Raw genomic sequence first — 16,302 nt, forward strand, 5'->3', positions numbered from 1 at the left:
GGGTGATGATCAACCTCGATCAACTTGCTTATTCCATCGGTGCAAAAAGAAGAGATAATTTGGGGCCCATCAAATGCCATCTTTATTCAGAGAGGGAGGGGTAGAGTTTGAACAAAGACCAAAGACTATTACCTTCAATTTAGAAAAAAAACATTATTTTTCTGTGTAGTTTTGCTATCTCTTATACTTTCCATCATATTCAACTGAGATCAATGTATACCATGGAAAGAATGTGAAGACTAACAGAATGCCTTATGTGGGGGTGGCGGGAGGGAAGCAAGAAAGGGGGGAAAATTGTAAAACTCAGAATAAATAAAATTTTTCTAAAAGAAATATTTCAGATCTTAGTTTGAATTTAGGGATCCAGAAAAATTGAGAAATCTTTTTGATGCAAGTTTCATTAAATAAAATAAAAACAAATCCAGACAGACCATTGTTGCTAGCTTCTTTGTCCTTTTCTTCATTTAAAATCCACCAAATCATAGTGGTTGGTTCAAAACAAAAAGATAACTGTCTGTATGAGTGTTCATTAACAATCTAAGAAAGATAACCAAGTCAGGAACTTATACACTTAATACAGATCAGAAAACTACAGGAAAATAACTGGTTCAGAAGTCAAAACATCCTATGACATTTTTTGATGTATCCCTATGACTTTGTAGATTCATTTACAAACTTTTTTTCAAGACTTGGATTCATTAGAGATGGTAAACAAACATGTATGATCTGCTTTGAAATAAGTTAGATCAAAGGGGATGCTATAGACATGCCAGATGAATGAAATGTGAAATCTAATTTCTAGCCAGGTGTACAATTTCTGTGAAAATAGTAAAATAAATAGGGCTTAGTTTTGATTTATGAGCATATTATTTACTAAATGACCATACATGTGAATAACAATTGGAACCTGAATCATACATAAGTCTCAACTTTCCATAAAAGCACTTTTGACTGACTTCATGGATGGAATATGAATCTGAAAGGAGGCTCTAGAAATTTCATTCATATTATATATATCCTGTCAATGGCTTAGATTGATACCACAATGAATAATATTAAGAGTTGAAGAGATAGCAAAAAATAAATTGGGGAAACTCATGGGTCTTAATGTATTCTTTATTAAGCAAAAGAAGCTGTTTTGATGAAAAACATTAAATTACTTCAGCCTCAGGGCATAATAACAGGAAAGGTCTTCTCTCTCTTAAAAAAACTATGCTTATATTAATTACTTTCATGAGTTGCCTAAATTAGGTTTCAAAGAGACATTCTACTGTGTTTGTACAAATACTGCTATTAACAGTCTTTATGTGGTCTACTTTAATCTCATAAATTACCAGCAACCATAATGATATAATAAAAACACTGTATAATTGCTTTCTCAACCTTTATAGCTGAAATTCAGGCAATAATAATTATATGATAATATAATTTAAATTGAATGATTGACTGGTGAATAATGCTGTTAATTCTCTCCACCAGCTCAGAATCATTCAATTGGAGTGTCATTATTGAGTCACAGTAATGATAATTATCTCAGAGTTTGGGGGAGCTATACCCCATACTTGACATGCATTCCTTCTCACTTTCATTTCTTGAAATCCCTAGATCCTTCCAAATATACTTCAAATGTCACTTTCAATAATGATACCTACATCCCCCTGGATATTATTGTTTTCCTTCTCTCCCCTCCAAAATTAGCTTCTGTTTATTACTTTATTCTGATATATGTACACGTTATCTAACCAGATAGAATGGAAGCTCTTTATATTCCTAGCATAACATAATATCTTGTAAATAACAGATGCTCTTTTATAGATCAATTATTGATCGACGACTTCAAAGGAGTCATTTCCCTCTATTTCTTCAAACAGTGTCAGACAAACATCAGAAAATATAAAGATCTAGAGATGTTTTTCTACTGACCTCTGGATAGAATTATCCATTGATTTCTTTGGCAACTAATTCCAATATTCAACAACTCTTACTATTAGCAAATGCTTCTTTATATCTTAAATACTTTCCCTAAGCAACATCCAACTAAAATGTATACGCACAGGTCATCATGCTTTTCATAAATATACTTTCTGTGCTTGAGGAGCATCATTATATCAATAGGGTAGATAAGAGGTACAATGAATAGAGGGCCAGACCTAAAGTCAGAAAGACTCATCTTTCTGAGTTCAAATCTGGCCTCAGCTACATACTAGATTGTGTTATTGGGCAAATCACTTAACACTCTGCCACACTTCCTCAGGGGTGAAGTGATCTGGAGAAGGAAATGACAAACCACTTTCATATCTTGCCAAGAAAAGCCCAGATGGAGTCACAGAATCAGACTTGACTGAAATGACTCAACAATAATTATATCAGTATTAAGTCTGACATTTTCATGACTAATTACAATCTTTCCTTTACCTTTTCTTCATCCACAATGCATATGGCAAGTATAGATCAGGTGCTCCTACTCCTTCCCACAGGAGCCACTGGGGAAAATAAAAGTGTGCAATTCAACAGATATGCATGAGAGGAAAAAAGCCTGAGTAGAAAAAACAGTAGCCGCCAAGAGAGAAGAAAAGGTTCCCTGATATTCTTTCTTGCATTTTGTCTCACCTAGATAGAGAAAGCAAAAATTTAGTAAGCATCTGAAAGACTCATGAGGAACAATAGTAAGATGGAAGGATAAAAAGAGAGGAAGATCTGCAAGACCCACCTTTCCACTATGAGAAACAGAGAGCAACCTGGGAGCAGCAGGCCAAATTAGAGAACGTGAGGAAAAGTCTAAGGCAGAGGAATTCTCATTGTGAACTATAACTGATTCTAGAGATTTATATAGGTCTTTGAGATATTGGCTGCTTACTCTGCATGGAGTGGACCAACTCCAAATCTAGTACTTTTCCAAATGACCTCTACCAGAGGAGCAGAAATTTGGGTAAAATATTCAGCTTTCTTACCTGAAAAACTCGTGTGCATAGAACTGACAGAAATTAAAATGGAATATCCAATAGAGAAGGGAAGCAATTTCAACATTAACTTTCTTATCCCTTTTCAGAGAAAGAGAAAGATAAAGAGAGAAAGAGAAAAGAGAGAGAAAAAGAAAGAAAGAGAAAGAATATATATTTCTCATTTTGTACAATTAATTCATCACTGTCACTAGGTGGGCAACATTTTTCAGCATTGGTCCTTTTGAATCAAGGTTGATCAATTCTTGCCATTGGACCTGGATAATTCAGACTGTTAACTTTGCACATCTCTCCCTCACTTGCATCCAATTCACTTTGAAAATCATGGCATCATTTTCCCAGTGTCATGATCATTTTAAAAACTGAAGGCAAGCAACACCAACCTGATCATTGCATTATAAAGGTATTGCTATGGAACAACTGTTCTCCTGGTTATATTTACCTCAATCTGCATCATTTCAAACAGGTTTTCCCAGGTTTCTATGAAACTATACTTTTCAACATTTCTTATGACAGAACTACTTTTCATTACACTAACACATGATAATTTCTTCAGCTATTACTCAAATATTGGACAGCCCTCACTTTACATTTCTTTCCCATCACCAAAAACACTGCCATAATTTTTTTCCCTTTTTCCTTCTCATTTTTCCTTTGTTTCTTTGGATTATAGTCCTCATAATAGTATTGCTGAGTCAAAGCATTTAAACATTAGTAACTGGGAATTGTAAACTTGTACAGACAATTATTAAAGACAATTTGGAACTATGTCATGCTTCAATATTCAATAATTGTTTAGGTAAATGTTTGTGAAAGAACACATGATTTTGTAAAGATCCTAGCAATTAGAATGATCAAAAACACTGCAGCAATTGGTTATGAAATACCCATCACTAGGGGTCTTCAAGGAAAGGCTGTGTGACATTTTCATTAGGATAAAGACTAGATTATATACGGGATTTCTCAAATGTCTTTATCACTTTGACATTTTTGTGCTTCTTGGATCTATTTAAAAATTATCATTCACTACTCTCCTATACACATTATCCATTCATATTACACAGATCTTATTTTCCCAGACTAAGTTACCACTGCAAAGGTAGACATGGTATTACAATGCTATATAATAAAAATAAGCTTAGTGGGTAGAGCATGCTCTTGGTCAGGAAAGGAGCAAGTCCAATATCACCAGAGAACGATGTTATAATACAATGTCAAGGACCATCTTTGTTTCCTCCAAAACACAGATGAAATTTGACAAATATCAATAAATTTTCCTGATTGAATTGGATATTAGCCAAGAGTTTTTTCCCTAACATAAAGAGAATTATTCTATTGAAGCAAGATATACTGAACATAGAAGAGATAGAAGCAAAGAAAGGAAAATAGTTTTATTATTATTGGAATCAGCAGCCACAATGGTAATATATTAATTCTATATGATATTTATACAGCATTCCAAGATCTGCAAACCTTAATGCATATATTATTTCAGTTGATCATCACAAGACCAAGACCCCTATGAAGTTTTCTTCTATTTGATTTTTGACCTCATCATTCAACTCATACACCTCCTTCTGAAATTCTGTATTACTGAATCTAATATCTTCTTCTCAGTCCATTTTCTTCTTGACCTCTACATTATGATGCTGTTTTACTTCTAGATATGATTCTCTCTAGGTTTTAACTATGCATTATCTTAGTAAACCTTCTACCCATCTTACCTCTCTTTGCATCTTTTGATGTAGCCATGTTATCATTAACTGGGTTTCCCACAAATTTCTGTTCAGGCCTATATTCTCTTTTCTTCAATATAATTTCTTACTCAGCAATCTCATCAACTCCCAATACATTTGCTGTGCTGTTGTTGTGACTATTGTTTGTCCTTCATTCTCTTTTTTTAAAATTTTATTTATTTAAGAAAATGAGGTTAAGTGACTTGCCCAAGGTCACACAGCTAGACAATTAAGTGTCTGTGGTTGGATCTGAACTCAGGTCATCCTGACTCTAGGACTGATACTCTATCCACTGTGCCACCTAGCTCCTCCCATCCTTCATTGTCAAAGGACTTGACATCAGGGAGGTGATGCCATGAAGTGGTCTGTGCAAAGTCACCAGCTTCATTTTCTCCTCAGAAATCATCTGGTTCCCAATGACCAGATATAGATTAGATGACTGGAGTTGGCTCTGGATGCAGTGAAGGATCTTGGCCTCTCAGTTTGACTGAGGCAATGTCCATTCAATGTTTAAGGTGAGATTAGAAAGAAATAAGGCAGAATTGACCTCTTTAAACTAGTCCAAAAAAAAATAAAAATAAAAACAGTCTGGGAGGAGAAGACCCTTAGGATTTCTGGCCAAAACAGAAACAATTCCTATTTCCATTCCTTCTAAGCCAATCAGAGCCCAAACAATAATCAATTGGGGGTTTTGCCTGGGACTGTTTTGACCAGTCAATGAAAGCTAGAATGATTCAGGTGTAAGGCATGGTCCTTAAGCAAGAAATCTAGTCTGTCCATCTTGTGAAGTTTCAGTTATCAAAATTTGCATTTCATTGGACAGAGCTTCCACAAGTAAGAGAAGAAAGAAAAGGAAGGAAGGAAGGAAGGAAGGAAGGAAGGAAGGAAGGAAGGAAGGAAGGAAGGAAGGAAGGAAGGAAGGAAGGAAGGAAAGAGGGAGGGAAGGAAGGAAGGCAAGAAAGAAGGAGGGAGGGAAGGAGTGAAAGAAGAGAAGAAAGGACGGTGCTATGTTGCCCAACTGATCAGCAGTAAAGAATCCACTATTTTCACATAGGATCTTGCTTGTTCATCACTCTGAAGAGGACCTTGACATCAGGGATGTGACACCATGACATGCAAGTAAATTGAATTTAAATGAGGAAGGGCTATGCAAAGTCTTCAGCCTTACTTTTTCCTCCTCAACCACCAGAGTCCAGTGGTCAGATATATATCATTATAACTAGAGAATGCCCTGGATGCAGTGAAAGACCTTGGCCTTTGGAAGCAAGTTTTTTCCCAGGTCTCAGTTTTTTCAGAAAGTCAAAGTTAAATTTGTAGACTCCATTCTCTTCTCTTTTTTTGAAAATTAGGGGATATTTACCATCTCAGAAATCTTGATTTGTAAGACTTTTAAAAGTACATTGACAGTGTTAAAGTTATTGTACTTGCTAACTCTTTCATTAACAAAATATATTTCCTCTATGTTTGATCACTTTAAATCGTTAGAAGCAACTAGCTATCTCTTACTAATTCTTTCCTTATCAGCTCCATACTTAACATTTTGTTCTATTCTTTCTAAAATAAAGATGATACTGCTTAGCAGAGAAAACAGTAAACAAAAATTAAGAAGTTCTTCTCTTCTACAAGTATTAGTATCTTCCCATACATTGAAGCAATGTGTGGTACAGTAAAATAATAGAAAAATGGAGTCAGAAACATATGAATTCAAATCTAGTCTCGGATATTTACTGGACTTATAACCCTGTCTTTCTCAGTTTCTTCATCTATAATATGGAGATAAACATCATTTTCCCCCAGTTCAACTGTGCAAATAAACAACATAATATTTGCAAAGTATTTTGCAGTCTTAAAACACTGTAAAACCATTGACAATTTTTATAGATGCTCATCTATTCATTGATAATAGCAAAGATCAAAACAAAATTCTTAAGAAAGTATAGGTTCCCCCCCCACCGTGCTTTAGAATTTCTGACATAATTCTTATGGGACTATAATAGGTTTTTTGTGTTCATCTTCTAGTCCTTGTCTTTCCATTCTCTGTACATGCCATTTTTTATTTAAGTCAGTTGGTAAACTCTCTACATCTTCCCATCCAGCTCTTTATATAATGTCCCTTTTCCACTTAAATAGAAAAAACTACTCTTACTCTCTTCATAATATCTTTCCTTGAAAATATTACAGTTTGCTTTTCACTGCAGAATATCAGGTCATAGAAACCTATCCTTTTATTCTATGAACACTCTAAAATCTTCTATCTCCAAATCTAGAACAAATATCAAATAATTTCCAACTTTCCACTCTTCTAGAATGGAGTGGTCCAACACAAAGCAGCTGTTTCCCTCCAAAGTTCTTGACACATGATAAAATCCCCTTCTGTCAGATTCAGTTTATCTTCCCTCTTTTCACAGTGAAACCAATGATCCTTCTCTAACCAAAGCCAGAAATAAAGTGAAATATTTTGCTTAAAATACTCAATTTATGTACAACTTTGAAGAATTTAATCAATTGTCCAATCAAAGTATATCTGCAAATTCAGAATTTCACCTAAAGTTTAGAAAGTAATTTTAGACAAAACACTCAATATCTCCACATATTCTGTTTCTCCAATCAATAAAAAGCGTTTTTTATTAATTTCTATCATACAACCAATAAATAACAAGAAACTCCTTAATTGTTCTAATGCAAATATTACTAATTTGAAAATCATTTTGCATTATGATGAGTAGGGCACATTAATTTCACAACAGCCTGATTTTTCAATTTAACTTGCTCATATAATCTTTAATATAAAGAATTAGGTAATTAGTAATTCCCAGTAATTCTTTGAATTATATCAATTCTCATAAAACATTTAATTCCATTAATCTACAAAATTATATCCTTTTCTGATAGAAGTACTAATTTCTAGAGTTTGAAGGATAAACAGTGTTTTGTGAAATGAGTGCTGCTGTTTATTTTTAAAAAAAGAATGAATTTGCCAGCTCATTTTGTCATATGCTTCACCCCTGTTTTTCCTCCTCAAGATTTGAGTGACATTCTCTAGACTTTTCGAAAATGGTATAAAGCCAATTAGGGAAACTTTATATTAAGATGACTTATTCCCTACCTCAAATTCTATTTCTAATTTTTGAATTTTTCCTTTCCATGAAATCTTATTTAATATATAACTGGGCATCATTGTATTTCCTTCTAGATTGATGATTTTGAAACATTTAGCTATATGCCTTTTTCTCCTCTCATGCTAACTTTGGATCATTGCTCTTTAGTTCTTTTTTGTCTTTTTTTATAAATTTATTTATTTTTGAATTTTACAGTTTTTGCCCTGATTTTGTTTCCCTCCCCCCACCCCCCACAAAAGGCAGTTTGATATTCTTTGCATTGTTTCTAAGCTATACATTGATCCAAAGTGAATGTATTGAGAGAGCAATTATATCCTTAAGGAAAAAATAAAGTATAAGAGATAGTAAAATTGCATAAAAGATAAGATTTTTTTTTTAAATTGGAGGTAATAGTGTTTGGTCTTTATTCAAACTCCACAAATCTTTTTTTGGATACAGATTATTCTCCATTGAAGATATCCTCAAATTGTCCCTGATTGTTGCACTGGTGAAATGAGCAAGTCCATTAAGATTGATCATCAACACCACGATGCTGTTAGGATGTTCTATGTCCTTCTGGTTCTGCTCATCTCGCTCAGCATCAGTTCATGTAAATACTTCCAGGCTTCTCTAAATTCCCATCCCTCCTGGTTTCTAATAGAACAATAGTATCCATAACATACATATGCTTCAATTTGTTCTGCCATTCCCCAATTGATGGACATTCACTCAATTTCCAATTCTTTGCCACAATAAACAGAGCTGCTGTGAATATTTTTGTACAAGTGATTTTTTTAAAGAAATCTTATTTTGAGTTTTACAATTTTTCCCCTAATCTTGCTCCCCCCCCCAGAGAAGGCAGTCTGCAAGTCTTTAGATTGTTTCCATGGTATACATTGATCTAAGTTGAATGTGATGAAAAAGAATGTATACCCTTAAGGAAGAAAAATGAAGTATAAGAGATAGCAAAATTACATAAGATAATATTTTTTCTGAATTGAAAGTAATAGTCTTTGTACTTTGTTTAAACTCCACAATTCATTCTCTGTATACAGATGGTATCATCCATTGCAACCCAAAATTGTCCCTGATTGTTTCACTGATGTAATGAGCAAGTCCATCAAAGTTGATCACTATCCCTATGTTGCTGTTAGGGTGTACAATGTCTTTCTGGTTCTGCTCATCTATCTCACTCAGCATAAGTTCCTGCAAATCCTTCCTGGCTTCCCTTAATTCCATCCCTCCTGGTTTCTAATAGAACAATAGTGTTCCATGACATACATATACCACAATTTGTTAAGTGATTCCCTAATTGAAGGACATTTACTTGATTTCCAATTCTTTACCACCACAAAGAGTACTGCTATGAATATTTTTGTATAAGTGATGTTTGTACCCTTTATCATAATCTCTTCAGGGTATAGACCCAGTAGTGCTATGGCTGGATCAAAGGGTATGCGCATTTTTGTGGCCCTTTGGGCATAATTACAAATTATTCTCCAGAAAGGTTGGATGAGTTCACAGCTCCACCAACAAAGTATTAGTGTCCCAGATTTCCCACATCCCTTCCAATATTGATCATTGACCTTTATGGCCATATTGGCCAGTCTGAAAAGTGTGAGGTGGTATCTCAGAGATGCTTTCATTTACATTTCTGTAATCAGTAATGATTTTGAGCAATATTTCATATGACTATGGATCATTTTGATATCTGCATCTGTAAATTTCCTTTGCATATCCTTTGACCATTTGTCAGTTGGGGAATGGTGTGGGTTTTTTTTAATAAATTTCACTCAATTCTCTATATATTTTAGAAATGAATCCTGTGTCAGAAATACTAGTTGTAAAAATTGTTTCCTAAATTACTACATGTCTTTTGATCTTGGTTACAGTGGTTTTGTTTATGCAAAAGGTTTTTAATTTAATGTAATTGAAATCATCTAGCTTGCTTTTAATGATATTCTCCACTTTTTCCTTGGTCATAAACTGCTTCCCTTTCCATAGATCTGACAAGTAATCTATTCTTTGATCTTCTAGTTTGCTTAAAATATTGGGTTTATGTCTAAATCCTGTAACCATTTTAATCTTATCTTGGTAAAGAGTGTGAGGTGTGAGTCTAATCCAATTTCTGCCATACTAAAATTCTGTCAATTTTCCCAACAGTTTTTTATCAGAGAGCTTTTATTCCAAAACCTGGACTCCATGGGGTTATCAAATAGAAGATTATTGTAATCATTTCCTGCTGTCTCTTTTGCACCTAGTATATTCCAGTGATCCATCATTCTATTTTTCAGCTAGTACCAGACAGTTTTGATAATTAACAGTTTTATAATATAATTTTGGTTCTTGTAGTGTTAAACCACCTTCTTTTTCACTTTTTTCATTAAATACCTGGAAATTCTTGACTTCCTATTTTCTCATGTGAATTTACTTACAATTTTTTTCTAACTCATTAAAGTAATTTTTTAGAATTTTAATTGGTAGGGCAATAAATAAGTATTTTAATTTAGGTAGAATTATCATTTTCATTATATTAGCTCACTTATCCATGAGCAGTTGATATTTTCCCAGTTATTTAAATCTGATTTTCTTATGAGAGAAGTGTTTTGTAGTCGTTTTCATAAAGTTTCTGAGTCTGCGTTGGCAGGTAGACTCATAAGCATTTTATATTATCTGAAGTTACTTTGAATGGAATTTCTCTTTCAAGTTCTTTCTGTTTTATATTGCTACTCGTATATAGAAATATTGAGGATTTTTTGAAGGTTTACTTTATATCCTGCAACCTTGCTAAAATTGCTAATTGATTTTTTTCGGGTTCTAAAGGTATACCATCATGTCATCTGCAAAGAGTGAGTGTTGTCTCTTCCTTCCCAATTCTAATTCCTTCAATTTCTTTTTCCTTCTCATTGCTGAAGGTAACATTTCTAACACAATACTGAATAGTAATGGTGATAATGGACATCCTTTTTTCACCCCTGATCTTATTGGGAATACCTCTAGCTTATCCCCATTGCATATATTGCTTGTTGATGATTTTAGATAGATACTGCTTATTATTCTAAGGAACAATACATTTACTTCTGTGCTCTCCAGTGTTTTTAGTAGGAATGGGTACTGTATATTGTCAAAGGTTTTTTTCAGCATCTATAGATATAATTATATGATTTCTGATGGTTTGTTGCATTCCTGGGATGAATCCTGTTTGGACATAGTGTATTATCCCAGTGATAACTTGCTGTAATTGTTTTGCTAAGATTTTATTTAAGCTTTTTGCATCTATATTTTTCAGGAAGATAGGTCTGTAATTTTCTTTCTCTGTTTTGACTCTTCCTGGTTTATGTATCAGTACTATATTGGTTTCATAGAAAGAGCTGGGCAGAGTTCTGTTTTCACCTATTTTTTCAAAGAATTTATATAGAATTGGAGCCAATTGTTCTTTTAATGTTTGATAAAATTCACTTGTGAATCCATATGGCCCTAGAGATTTTTTCTTAGGGAGTTCAATAATGCTTGTTAAATTTCTTTTTTCTGAGATAGGGTTATTTAGGCATTTAATTTCCTCTTCATTTAACCTGGGCAACTTATGTTTTCAAAATATTCATCCATTTCATTTATATTGTCAAATTTATTGACATAAAGTTGAGCAAAATAATTCCAAATTATTACTTTAATTTCCTCCTCATTGGTGGTTAGTTCACCTTTTTCATTTATGATACTACCAATTTGGTTTTGTTCTTTCTTTTCTTTGATCAAATTAACAAGATACTTATCAATTTTATTGTTTTTTTCATAAAACCAGTTCTTAGTTTTATTTATTAGTTCAATAGTTTCTTGCTTTCAATTTTTAATAATTTCTCTTTTATTTGTTAAAATTTCTAACTTGATATTTAGTCAGGGGGGTTAACTTGTTCTTTCTCTAATTTTTTTAGTTGCATGTTTAGTTCACTGATTTCCACTTTCTCTTATTCATGTAAGCATTTAAAGATATAATATGTCCTCTGACAACTGCTTTGGCTGTATCCCATTACTTTTGGTATGTTGTCTCATCATTATCATTATCTAGGATGATTTCATTAATTCTTTCTACAATTTGTTGTTTGATCCACTCATTACTTAAAATTAGGTTATTTAAGTTTCCTATTAGTTTTAGGTCTATCTCTCCCTGGCCCATTATTGCATGTGATTTTTATTGCATTATGATCTAAGTAGGATGTATTCACTATCTCTGACTTTCTGCATTTGATTATAAGGTTTTTATGCCCTAGTACATGGTCAATTTTTGTGTGTGCCATGTACTACATGCAAAAAAAGTATATTCCTTTCTATCCCCATTCAATTTCTTCCGAAGGTATATCATACCTAGGTTTTCTAACAAACTATTCACCCCCTTAACTTCCTTCTTGTTTATTTTATGGTTAGATTTAGTTAAATCTGAGAGCAGGAAGTTGAGGTCTCCCACCAATAGAGATCTGTTGTCTATGTCTTTCTGTAACTTATTCAACTTCTCCACTAAGAATTTGGATGCTATACCATTTGGTGCATAGATATTTAGTATTGAAATTGCTTCATTGTCTATGATACTGTTAAAGAGGATATAATTTCCTTCCTTATCTCTTTTAATGAGATTTATTTTGCAGCTTCTTTCTCTGAGATAAGGACTGCTATCCCTGTCTTTTTTTGCTTCAGCTGAATCATAATATATTCTGCTCTAAGCTTTTACCTTTCGTCTCTGTATGTATCTCTCTTGAATTTTTTCCAATCAGCACATTGTATGATTCTGGTTTTTAATACCACTCTGCTATTTGATTATGTTTTATGGGAGAGTTCATCCCAATAACATTCAAAGTTATAATTACTATTTATAGCCCTCATTGCTATCTTCCTTCTGTTTATATTTTCCCTCTGTTTTCACTTTATCCATATTTCCCAGTATTTTGTTTTTGAATACTACCACCTTCAATATGTTTTCTCCCTTGTATCTAACTCCCCTCCCCTTTCTTTTCCTTTTCCCTTTATACCTTCTTTTAGTTCCTCTTTCCCTCCCCCTCCCCCTTTCCCCGTTAATACTTGAAAGGTAAGATAAGTTTCTTAACTGAGTTTGTGTATGTTATCTTTAAGCCAAATCTGATGAGAGTAAGATTCAGGCAGTTCTCACCTCCTCCATTTTTCCCATCTATTGGATTCTATCAGAGTCACAGATAAATCATGAGTGTCCACTACTTCTGGCTAAGTATATTCTCTCTAATAGAGTTACAGTTCTTGAAATTCATAATAATCTTTCTCCCAGGTAGAGTCAGTTTCACTTTATTGGATAGCACTTTTTTTCTTTACCCTTATTTTTCCTTTTCATGTGTCTCTTGAGTGTCCTGTTTGAAGCTCAATTTTTCTATTTAGCTCTGGTCTTTTCATCAGGAAAAGTTGGAAGTCTCCCATTTCATTAATTGTTCATCTTTTCCCCCTAGAAGAGAAGGCTCAATCTTGCCAGATAGTGAATTTTTGGCTACATTCCAAGCTACCTTGGTCTTCAGAATATCACTTTCCAGGCCCTTAGATCCCTTAATGTGGATGCAGCCAGGTCCTGTGTAATACTGTGGCTACTTGTTATCTAAATTCTTTATTTCTGGCTGCTTGAAGGATTTTCTCTTTTATCTGATAGTTCTGGAATTTGGCCACAATATTCCTTGGTGTTTTCATTTTGGGATCCTTTTCCAGAGGGGATCGATGTATTCTTTCAATAACTTTTTTGTTCTCTGGTTCCATATCAGGGCAATTTTCGATCACTAAATCCTGTAATATTGAGTCTCAGGCTTTTTTTCTTCTCTCTTCAATGCTTTCAGGGAGCCCAGTGATTCTTAAGTCATCTCTTCTGGATCTATTCTTGAGGTCAGTGGTTTTGCTGATGAGGTATTTTACATTTTCTTCCATTTTTTCATTTTTTTGGTTTTATTTAACATATTCTTCTTGTCTCATAAAATCATTATTTTCCACAGAATCCATTCTTTATTTAGAGAAGAATTTTCTTTATTTACCTTTTGCAACTCTTTTTCCAATTGGATAATTCTATTTATGAAGACTTTTCCATTTGCCCAATTGAAGTTTTGAGAGAATTATTTTCTTTTTGTATTTTTCCAATTGTATTTTCCAAGGATTTGTTTACTTGTTTCTAAGTCTTAATTTTCTCTTGAGTTTCTTTTGCCAATTTTTGAATTGATTTTGAAGCTCCTTCCTGATTTCTTCAAGGAAGTCTTTCTGGACTGGAGACCAAATCATATTCTCCTCAGAAATTCTAGGTATCTCTGAGTTAGATTCTTTCTTTCTAGGTAGTTTTCTATGGACCCCCCCCCCCCCCCCCGCATTTCCCCATTTTAATGGCCTTTCTTCATTTTCCTAAGATCTTGTGTTGGGGAGAGGCTGGTTCACAGAAGTTTGGCATTGAGATCCTTAGAGGCTTTACTCACTGGATTTCATAACTGCAAGTGGACTCGCCATTAGGGTGCTAGTTGTTTTCTCTGGAGTGTCTGTGACCTTGATTTAAGGCCCTGTCCCTTGGTGGGTGCAGCTGTATACTGTTATCCTTGAACAATGTGGGTTGAGTCCTGGTATAAGAATGTTAATCTCCCTATTCTTCTGAGGGAGCTCTGCTTCCCACACCTAAGCCTGGGGGTGGGGGGTGGGGTGCGGTTAATGTATGTGTTCTGGGAACAGGACTCAGCTGAAATGAAAGTATGGAGCCTACAATCCTCCCAACCAGTTGAGCTGAGTGGATTCATGTCCAGCTGCACTCTGCAACTTTCTGTGCTGGAATTCACCCTGCAGTCCCACTGGGGTTCCACAGACCACAGCTCCTACAGCCAAAGCCTCTGTGGCTAATCTTGGATTATTCCCAAATAACACCCCATCACCCCTGGGATGGCTCTTGGCTCTCTGGCCCCAGCTTACCCTGGCTCTCTAGAGAAAGACCTTGTTGGTAAATGTTCTTTCCTAGCTTCTTTTTCTGGATTTTGTTGATCAAATTTCTGTTAAGAAATTTATTTCATATTATTTCTGAGAGAAATCCAGGAGACCTTAAGAGAGTGCCTGGCTTCTCTCTCCCATCCTGGCCAGAAGTCCTGGTCTTTAATTCTTAATGCAAAGGGTTTTTGAATTTAAGCAGTAGATCTTTGGAGGTCAAGAGTAATTTTTTTCTCCTATTTCAAACAAATTACATGTTATTTGCTAACTTTAATAAAGACCAAACCAATGATAAGAGAAGTTTATTAATCATAACAAAAATGATTGCTATATCATAAATGATGATTCACTTATTTCAACCATTTCTTAGTTTAGATTATGAGGATGACAAGTTCTTTCCATATTAACACATAGTAATAGTACAGATAAAATTATTATATAAAACCTTTTGAAATTTATTTTAAGGACTTTGACTTGGATTTAAGAAACAATTAATTAGGTGAAGGAACTGGGAATATTTTACCTGGAGAAGAGAAGACTTAGGGAATGATGACAGTTGTTCTCAAGTATTTGAAGAAATGACATAGGGAGTATATGTGTCTTGTTAGATTTTATGAGACCAATTTGGGAGTAATAGTTAGATGTTTAGAGTTATCTGAGGAGAAAAATTATTTTATAAAACAGTGGATATTCTCTCACCAGAAGAATTCCAATGAAAACTTTGTGACCATTTATGAAGGATGCTACAGAAACAGATTCCTTTTCAGGTATGGATTGGATTCAATAACATCTGAGGTTTCCTCCAGCTCTGAGATTCTTTAAACTGATGCATTTTCTTTGATTTCTTTTTCCTCTATCCAAATCAATATCAATACTCTGTCATTTTATCTAACAAGCATTTTGCAAAATTGTGTCTTTTCATCATAGTTGCTTAATATTTTGATCAAGAACTAAATAATTCAAGTTTTGAAAATGATATGTTAAAGTTAACAGTGGTTCTTATTTGCTCATCTTACCTAATACAAACGACTACTTTTTGGTCATTAGAGTCATGATTATTACAACTCTAAATCTCAAGGATACTAATGTTACTATCTTCATTATGCTGCCTTGATATTTCAAATATTGTAAGAAGTGCACTTGTAAAATATTTCAGTTTATTCTGTGAAACTGTGGATAGCAAATGTAAATGTAAAAATAAAATTTCAAGAAAATATATATTGATTCAATGTAAAAATTAGATTAAAAGATTCTAAAGATTAGAACTTTCTATAAATGTAACAATAAGGACAGCTAGGTGGCACAGTGGATAGAGTTCTGACCCTGGAGTCAGGAGGACGTGACCTGAGTTCAAAACCAGCCTCTTAATCCAGACACTTAATAATTACCTACTTTGGGCAAGTCATTTAACCCCCCATTGCCTTGCAAAAAACCCCCCAAAATAAAGAAATGTTACAATCTCATAGATAGATTTCCAATCCTTGAAGTATCCAATCATTTGTCACGGATGGTAACTTTTAATTAGATAGATAATTTTCCTAGGAAATGTCCAAAGTT

General features: G+C 33.9%; 1 pseudogene; it reads right to left on the reverse strand.

The window, feature by feature from the left end:
- The window catches only part of LOC141511971 (proteasome subunit alpha type-2 pseudogene), a 31,150-nt pseudogene extending 16,867 nt beyond the window's left edge, over positions 1-14,283 (reverse strand).
- Between the last annotated feature and the right edge of the window lie 2,019 nt (positions 14,284-16,302).

The sequence above is a fragment of the Macrotis lagotis genome, chromosome 2, assembly GCF_037893015.1.
Source record: "Macrotis lagotis isolate mMagLag1 chromosome 2, bilby.v1.9.chrom.fasta, whole genome shotgun sequence".
In the NCBI taxonomy this organism is placed as follows: Eukaryota; Metazoa; Chordata; class Mammalia; order Peramelemorphia; family Peramelidae; genus Macrotis; species Macrotis lagotis.